Here is a 9,164-nt window from a genome sequence, read left to right as displayed (position 1 = left end):
AAATGCATAAACGAAATACAAAACCTTGGGAAATAACCCGACCATAGTAAATGCAAGATGGATGGGGTTTTCATATTGAAAACAAGTACAACACTTTCATATGTTGGATTTACACTCTTTTCTTTCTGCTAAAAATAAACAGCCACTCCAACACAAATGTGTTATGCACAGAGTCTTTCTTTTCCTGGTTCATCCTTCCCCCTTAACCCTCTCTGCAGAAACTGGCAATTAAAAAAAACGAGAATGGCAAGATTGCATCCTTCCTCTGCAACTCCTTCATATTTTCAAAGAAATGAAGTAAATAGGAGCAGGATCTGAAGGCGGTAGAAGCTTGTATTTGAAGTTTACTAATCCACTTCCCTGGGCATGTTTAGAAAAGAGTGTATGGCTTTTTTATTTACTTCAAATTATGTTTCAGAAAAGTGTCTTTTGGGTTGATCAATTGTGATTATACTTTTCTGGTTTTATCATCTTCTAATTGTTTTATGGGGTTTTAACTACATTTATAAGCTGCCTTGTATACAGGAAAGGCATAATTATCAAATATGCTGGCATTAAAAAATGTTTCTTATCTTGTGCCTTGAAGACCCCTTGCATCCCAAGTCCAAAACAATTGGAGGGTTGTGAGAAATTATGATCACAATCCTGAATGGGCGATAATTGTGTAATTGTGCAATGGTTAGGGCTGTCAAAAAAAAAATCGGTACAGTTCGGATTCGGCCGAATTTGACCCTTGTGGGTTCGGTACGTGCCGAAGTCCGAACTCCCCTGCTTTGGATCCCCGGTAATTCGGGGGGATCCGGAGTTCGGGGGAAAATTCGGCCCCCGCGCGCCTTCAGAGGGATTCCCTGAAGGCGCGCGGGGGCCCTTTAAACTGATCTGCGCCTCCCAGCTGGGAGGCGCAGGTCAGTTTAAAGGGCAGCCCGCCCCTCTTCAGCGGGCTCCGCTGGAGAGGCTCGGGCTGCCCTTTAAACTCATCTGAGCCTCCCAGCTCCCGGCCGGGAGGCACAGATGAGTTTAAATGACAGCCCGCCTCCCTTCAGGGGAGCCCGCTGAAGGGAGGCGGGCTGCCCTTTAAACTGATCTGAGCCTCCCAGCTGGGAGGCGCAGATCAGTTTAAAGGGCAGCCCGCGCCTTTCAGTGGGCTCCCCTGAAGGGGGGGGCCGAATTGGCCGAATTTATTCGCGAACTCCCAAACTCACTGAATTCGGCCCCCCCGGTTGCCCGCCAGATTTGAGTTCGGATCCGTCCGAACTGAAAATCACCGAATCAGGGGAAATTCGGTTGATTTTCAGTTCGGACCGAACCGAATTGACAGCCCTAGCAATGGTCATTATGCTTTATCATTATGCTATTATCATTATGCTTTTATCATTACCTTCTCTTATCAGTTGTTATCACCTGGTTATCTTCTTCAGTAGAGTTAGGGAACAACATTGTGAGACAGATCATGATGGGTAGTCATGTTAGTCTGTCAATAGCAGTAGAAAAGAGCAAGAGTCCAGTAGCACCTTAAAGACCAACAAAATTTCTGACAGGGTATGAGCTTTCGTGAGCCACAGCTCACATCTGAAGAAGTGAGCTGTGGCTCATGAATGCTCATACCCTGCCAGAAATTTTGTTAGTATTTTAGGTGCCACTGGACTCTTGCTCTTTTCTACTAACATTGTGAGAAGCACCTTCAAACAATAAAGAAGTTGTTCTAACTTGACACTGTTCTAAATTTACTTGCAAGATTTTGTGCATGCCCATTCTCACATTTCTTTCCATGTAGCTGCCCCATATCTCCTAACCATTAGCCCCTGTTGCTAAAACAATAGCTGACCATCCTCAACTATTAAGCAACAATCTCTGTCATAAAGCAGTAGTCAACCAGCAACCATAACACTGATGACTTATATAATGATGCATATAATGATACAACTCTGCACATCCATTTTCCATCTTCTTTATGGATCGGAATGGTACTGTTAGATTATTAAATATATAGGGTCTTCCTCCTTGTTCTGTAAGTCCCTGCTCTCTCCAGCCTGTGTACGGATGGGTCAACTCTTGCATTAGATAGAAGGTGATGAACAAGTTGGCTGTATCAGGTTGAGCACATTGCCAAGAATGAGTGGAGGATTTCTCGTAACCCCCCCCCCCGCCCCCGATTGTCTGGTTGTCGATTATGTCACACTGGTAAGGGATTGATGGTAGATGATGAAAATCTTTCTAAGCTCATTAAGGGCAAAAATGCCAAGTTCACACACACACACAGCATGTTAGTATGGAAATAAAGACAAATGTGTTCTGAGATAGTTGGTAGAACTGAACTGACCTGAGATGTAGCAACTTGGATGTACCCAAAGATAGCACTGTCACCATTTACCTGGTTTAGGTGTACTATGCAGTATTTAAAGGCCATTTACAAGCAGCTGGTTTCACTGCTGATTGTCAGCATTTTCTTTTAATTCCCATTCTGAAAGTTCATCATTCAATTTATTTCATGGTGGTTCTTGGCATGCAAAATCACACATGAGATGCAGATTTTGCTTAAAATTTACACTCAAACAATCTAGCAATTCTGAATTAATTGGACATTGGCAGAAGCAGCAAGATTTTTTTGCTGACTTGAAGGGTTATTTTTTTGTTCTTGAAGCACTTGCGGGATTTCAAAACTACAACAGTAGACAAGTTTATTTTGGCACCTGCCATCTATGTACAGTTTGTTGGGAGAGTATGTCTCATTTAGTGCACAGAATAGCTTATCATTCTAAAAACTTTTTTTTTCTTTTCTAAAAACAGCTACTGATCTGAAGAAATTGGCCAGATATTTTTTTCTTTTCCCTGTTCTTAGACCGAGGTCTTGATCAATAAAACCAAAGAACTTAAATAAGACCCATCTCTGAAAACACCTCCCTTCGTCTCTTCTCTGCAGCCTCAAAAAACAAGCAACAAAATAAGTACGCTGAGGGTCAGAGTCCTCTAAGAGGAACTGAACCTTTTGCTCCAAAGTTGCTCGAGAAGATGTGGACCATTTGTTAAAGCATGGTATAATCCATCTTAGCCTAAATTGGTATACGTAAGAACAGTGCAAAAGGATATGTACCAAGGAGTCCACTGACTGAAGAGAGCAGGGACACAGCTGGTCTGAAAAAGAAATCTTTAGCATACTGATTGGCCAGATATTATGCATGTTTGTAAGTCTGAATACACCTGGAGACTTAGCTTAGATACAAAATGCAAGTCACTTTCCCATGTAAACATTCCTCATGGATCCTGTCTTGTGTTTAAATACTTTTATGAGTACAACATTATCAAGGCAGCAACACGTGCCAGGCCAATGCACTACTACCATATTAAAGATGCATATATATGGCTTTAGCACATGGTAAGAACATTTAAACAAGATGGAAACTGTGATGAATACTTACTTAAATAAGTAACTCATAACAAGCACCATGTTCGATATTATATCTCAACTGACCCTGAGTGCTTGAACAACCCGCTTCCAGTAAATGTATCAAACCCTATGAGGAGACATGCAGTTAAATGTATCTATCTTTCTATCACTCCTCTATGTACATTAAACTCATGTATAGGCATATGGGCCACACAGTGAAGACTTACAAAAGTAATTGGGCCGTAACCTTTGAAAATAGGCAACACTTTGGGGGAGTGTGGAGGTGATCATTCCTGATTAGGTGCAGTCTCTCTTTTTATCTGCGCCCCTGTATTATTTTTCTCCCTTGGCCTTAGTCAGGTGAGTTAACTATTTCGTCTCTGACAAGATGAAAAGTAAGATTTCACACAGGATTGTTAAAGTGTTTTAATTTTATTTTACTTTTTAATCCATTTTGAAAAGAAACACTGAAATTAGTAGAGTACAAGACATTTGAATGAAACTGTTAAAATGTAATACATATGAAGTGTTATTGATGTCTATGGGGAAAGATTTCATAAACATGAAGTGTTATTTGTATATCTTTATGTGCTCCCCTGTGACAAACAGGATAAGTTCGGCCTTTCCCTAAGAGCGACCAATAAGAGCTGATAGAATGTTGGGGAGAGACGGTTGAATAATAGCAGTTAGGAGCACAACTAGGGAGTAGACAGAAGAGTAAAGGATCTGGGAGGATCCTGAAATAGGGAAATGATACCAGTAGTCCTTCCCTGAGGAAAATAGCTCCTAGGAAAGGGGGGGGTGATCCCTATCATGTGTTAGAGACAGAAAATTGGACCCTGTGTGTATATTCCTGCTTCCACAGACTTGCAAAAGTGCCCCCCACCTTCAGTTTCTACTGTAGAGATTCTCTGGTTTGACATTGGTTCTGTTGAGCTTGCACTGCCACAGTGGCTCTGGGTTCTTCTGGGCTTCTGTACATTTCCATTGGTTCTGCTGGGCTTCCAAAAGTGCCCACCACCTGAAGTTTCCACTGCAGAGATTCTCTGGTTTCATTTTGGTTCTGTTTGGCTTGGCACATTGACATATTGTTCAACTGGGATTACTGGAGTCTGGAATGGTTCTGTTGGACTTGTTGTGTTGGTTCTTCCATGGGAGGCATGGTTTGGCCTGTGATAGCTCCTTGCAGGCATAGCTTTTGTCTGGAAGCAGCTTGAAGGTTTTTTTCCTTCCGCATCCCTCTTTGGGAAATAATGTAGGATGGCTGGGGGCACTCTATTCAAGGGCATATGGAATTGGACTCCTCGGTCCAATCTACTTGAAATTTGGGGGTTATTTAGAGGACATGGACATGCAGCTGCAATTTTGGTGCCTGTATCTTTAAAAAAAAACAGCCACTTGGAAATGTTCCCCATAGAGAATAATGGACCCCCCAAATTCAGATTCTGGAAAAAACCCAAATCTGACTACCATATTGGTATTGAACATTCCTAGTAATAGTTGCCAAATACTAAAACATATTGTTCTGCCACACCCCTTACCAGAGGAACCCACAGTAGTGTGTGTGTGTGTGTGTGTGTGTGTGTGTAAGTGCTGTCAAGTTGCTTCAAACTTATAGTGACCCTATAAATTAATGTAATCCAAAATGTCCTATTATTAACAGCCTTGCTCAGGGCTTGCACATTGAAGGCAATGGCTTCCTTTATTGAGTCAATCCATCTCATGTTGGATCATCTTTTCCAGCTGCCTTCAAGTTTTCCTAGCATTATTGTCTTTTCAAATGAGTCTTGTCCTATCATAGTGTGACCAAAGTACGATAGCCTTAGTTTTGTAATTTTAGCTTCTAGAGAGAGATCAAGCTTATAGAGAGTAGCAGGGGGTAGGGATATGCAATCTGGATCCAGAACTATTGCCATATTCAGAATATTTGGAATCCCATAGACTCCTACTGAAATCAGATTGAACTGCCTGGGAAATGAAAGTGAAACATATACCCCAGATAGCCTGACATCAAGGGCGATGGGGCTGGTGTCTGAGTGTTCCCTGATTGGTGTTGCCATAAATTTGTCAAGGAAGGAAGAACTGGAATGAAACAAGGTCTGTCACTGATATGTGACTGCACTTGTGGAATTTCAAAGCTGGCACAGACAACAAAAAATGTTTTCACATTGGTCGGTTCCAGTTGAAAGGCGGGCTACTTTATAATCCCCAACTGTCCCTTGACCATTTGCTGTTCATCAACACAGCTGAAATAGTCTTTCCTATATTCCTTTTCAATAACTACATCCTACATTTGATTCCAACTATATCCTTTCACATATCTACAGATCTTTAGTGTATGTCCTTTAGTGTATCTACAGTAAAAGCTTTGTTATCCAGCACTCATGGGGAATGGGAATTCCAGTTACTCAAATCTGCCAGATACTCAAACATATTGCTCTGCCCACCCTCTACTCAATGAAATCCACAGTGACCAAACCCCACCCTACTTGGAATGCCATGGTGACAGCCCCCACACTGGGAGGGACCTTCCCTCCCCCTGAGCCACAGATGCATCCCACACAGTAGGCAAACAAGCCAGCCAGCTTCTTGGAAGCCCTCCAACATTGCTGGCTCCCTACAGCTCAAGGTAGGCTGAGGGAGAAGGAGGCACCTGAGGATGACACCAGCTGGCAGAGCCAGGTGAAAGAAGCCCAGTGATGGACAGAGGAATCAAGGTGGAGAGGCAGCAATGGGGCATGTGCATGCCTGAAGATGCTGGGGTATGGTGGCTGAGGGGAAGGAACTTGACCTCTGGGCAATGCAGGTTAATTGAGTGTTCTGGATAATAATGTGCGAAATAATAAAGCTTTAATTCAATGTACTTAATATTTTGGAATAAGGGTTAGGATTAGTAGTCTATAAACTGATAGGGAGCTTTTGCGTTTAGGTTAGGTCCCTTTTAGGTGTATTAGCCATAAAGATAAGATTTCTTAAGCAGATTTAGATGGACTGTACAATGATAAGCAGAGTTATACCCTTGAATTCAGTGGGCTTACAAGGGTGTAAGTCTTCCTAGGATTCCATTGTAAGACACATACAATAAGTATCATACTAACATACACAAATACAAGGAATATTTCTTGACCAAGAGCAACCATTGTATATAATGGAGATCAAGCCTTATGAGGAAAGGCTGAGGGAGTTGGGAATGTTTAGTCTGGAGAAGAGGATGCTGAGGGGGGACGTGATTGCTCTCTAAGTATTTGAAAGGCTGTCACTTAGAGAAGGGTAGGGAGCTGTTCTGTTTGCAGCAGAGGATAGGACTCGCAATAACGGGTTTAAATTGTGGGAGGAAAGGTAACGGCTGGATATTAGGAAACATTTTTTACAGTAAGAGTTGTTAGACAGTGGAATCAGCTACCTAGGGAGGTGGTGAGCTCCCCCTCACTGGCAGTCTTTAAACAGTGGCCAGACAAGCACTTGTCAGGGATGCTCCAGGCTGACCTTCTTTAAGCAGAGGCTTGGACTAGATGGCCTGTATGGCCCCTTCCAACTCTATGATTCTATAAGCTGAACAGTTTGCTTGTGTCTTAGTTAACTATTATGAGGCACTTATTCTTATTGACCAGTTTAGGCTTACAAACTAATTCCAGGCATGGGGACACTGGTATTTATTTTAACAATATGGGAATGTGACAGACAAAACAAATGCTAATGCTCTCAGGAAGAGTTCTCTGGGGTCTGTCAGAGAAGACTGAATGAGGCCAGTTTGGTGTGGTTCAGCTCACCCCTGCTGGGTAGCAAGAAACATTTTATGACTAAAAATGTCAAGATCCTCAAACAGTTCCTAGAGAAGGCATTTCTCCATAGTTAATATTCTTCCCACTAACTCAGATTGTTGAGGATCGTGACTGTAATACTGTCTTGCTGAGCATAAGAGTTTGTAGCTGTGAGCTTTCATCCTGCTAGTGTCCGTGTTACTGTTTGGGAATAAATCATATTTGAACTCTGGCTGTGAGATATTTAGTCAAATGAAATAGGCATAGTTTGAGACCAGGACTGAGATTGTGACTTGGTTGTTTGAAAACTAGATAGCCAGTTTGCTGTGATGTCGATTATTCATCTGTGGAGAAAACTACTGGGGTATTGGTTTAGGACTAGGACTGAATGTTGATAAGTGTCAGTTGCTGGAAAGTCTCTTAATTTCAGTGAAAGCGAAATGAAGAATTTTTTTATCTGGATCTAAAATATGGCCTGAACATGAAAGATTGGCACTGTTTCCTGGAATGGCTACAGAACCATTTGATTGCATCAGGGGTTTCTGTTCCATATCTAAAAGAAAATGAGTCTTTTGGCATCTTAAAGACAAATGAAAATATATGCCACAGTGCATCTGCTGGTCTTTAAGATGCCACAATACTCCTTTTTGTTTTTGCTGCATCATAGCCATATGACTGTCCTTCTGGAATTTCCTCCATAGCTGCATTTTATATGAATTTCATGATTGTCGCTCCATCCTAAGTGCCCTATTCCAGGAAAGCAGCACTCTTTGGTACTGGAAGCTTTCAAACTCTTGTCAAAATTCAAGGGAGTCATTCCCTCTGTTTCTTTTTTCATTTATTGCTTGAAACATAATTTTCCACTGAAGTCAAATTTGTAAATCAAGTGTATACAGGACCGGGTACATGGTTTCTTTTATGCAAAGCTAACTGAAAAGCATGGAACTTGTTGAATAAAGTGATCTGCAACTGCATTCATTTCAGTGGGGGTTTGTGGAAAAGAAGTTCTGGGAGTACTGTATCCAGAGCTCTAGAGAAGTTACAGAGTTAGTATTCTTCATTTTGACTAGTCACAGACATCTTCTGCAGAAAAAAGAGAGTGCTGCAATGTAAACATCCTTAAGTACGTGGTGATTGAAGCTGGTCAGATGATGGGTCTGGTGTGTAACTTGTCCAAAAAACTGTGGACATGAATGGTCTTCTCAGGTGAGCAATATAATGCCAGCAATGGGGACTTGTACTGCAGGACAAGAAGAAGAGCTTTGATATTTCGAAATTCTTGTTCAGTGTTACACTGTTCAGTCAAATAGATTTAAGTTATGTTAAGCTAATAAATTGTCTGGGGTAGCTTTAGAAGAAGTTAATTGGAGCTTTCTTGTATGAGACCAGGCATCTTGTTTTCATCTTCATCTTCCATTCTGAAGTGCTTCCCCATTAAATTGAAATTTATTCGATTTAATTATTTTTAGCCCAGATATTTTAATGTGATGGCTAATTTCTATTTTAACACAGGCTGATAGCGTATCTCATGGCTAGCACCTCCATATCTGCATGTTACTTTGTGAAATGATCAACAGATGGTTGCTTTTGGAGCTCCAAGAAGACCACTTTTGGCATCTCTGGAGCTTTTAGAGTGACAGAAAGATTGTAAAAGAAGCAGTGACAATTGTGTCTAGAGGGGCTTCATATACTTCACATGGCCCTTGCTTGAGGTAGGGATAGAAGAAACGTGCATTTGGTTGTCCTTTAATAGCATTTTCACCGGTATGATAAAACATTTTGTGAAAGACACTGCTTATGATGGATAAAATGTTTCTTGTTCTTTAAACAATGAAGTGTCGTTATTTCCTTCCATGTAAGGGCAGGGGAAAAATAATTTCTGAAGTATCGCAGGCTGGGAACCTCCTCTTTAATCCTCCTTTCATGCCTCTTTGCAGACAGTGTTGCAAGCCATGCATGTACATTGTTGACCTCTTATAAGGGGGAAAACCCTCACAAAAGGTTGGGAGATATCCCCG

Source organism: Euleptes europaea, chromosome 3 (assembly GCF_029931775.1).
Source record: "Euleptes europaea isolate rEulEur1 chromosome 3, rEulEur1.hap1, whole genome shotgun sequence".
NCBI lineage: Eukaryota > Metazoa > Chordata > Lepidosauria > Squamata > Sphaerodactylidae > Euleptes > Euleptes europaea.
The sequence above is the reverse complement of the archived record's forward strand: the minus strand, read 5'-3'. Positions refer to the sequence as shown.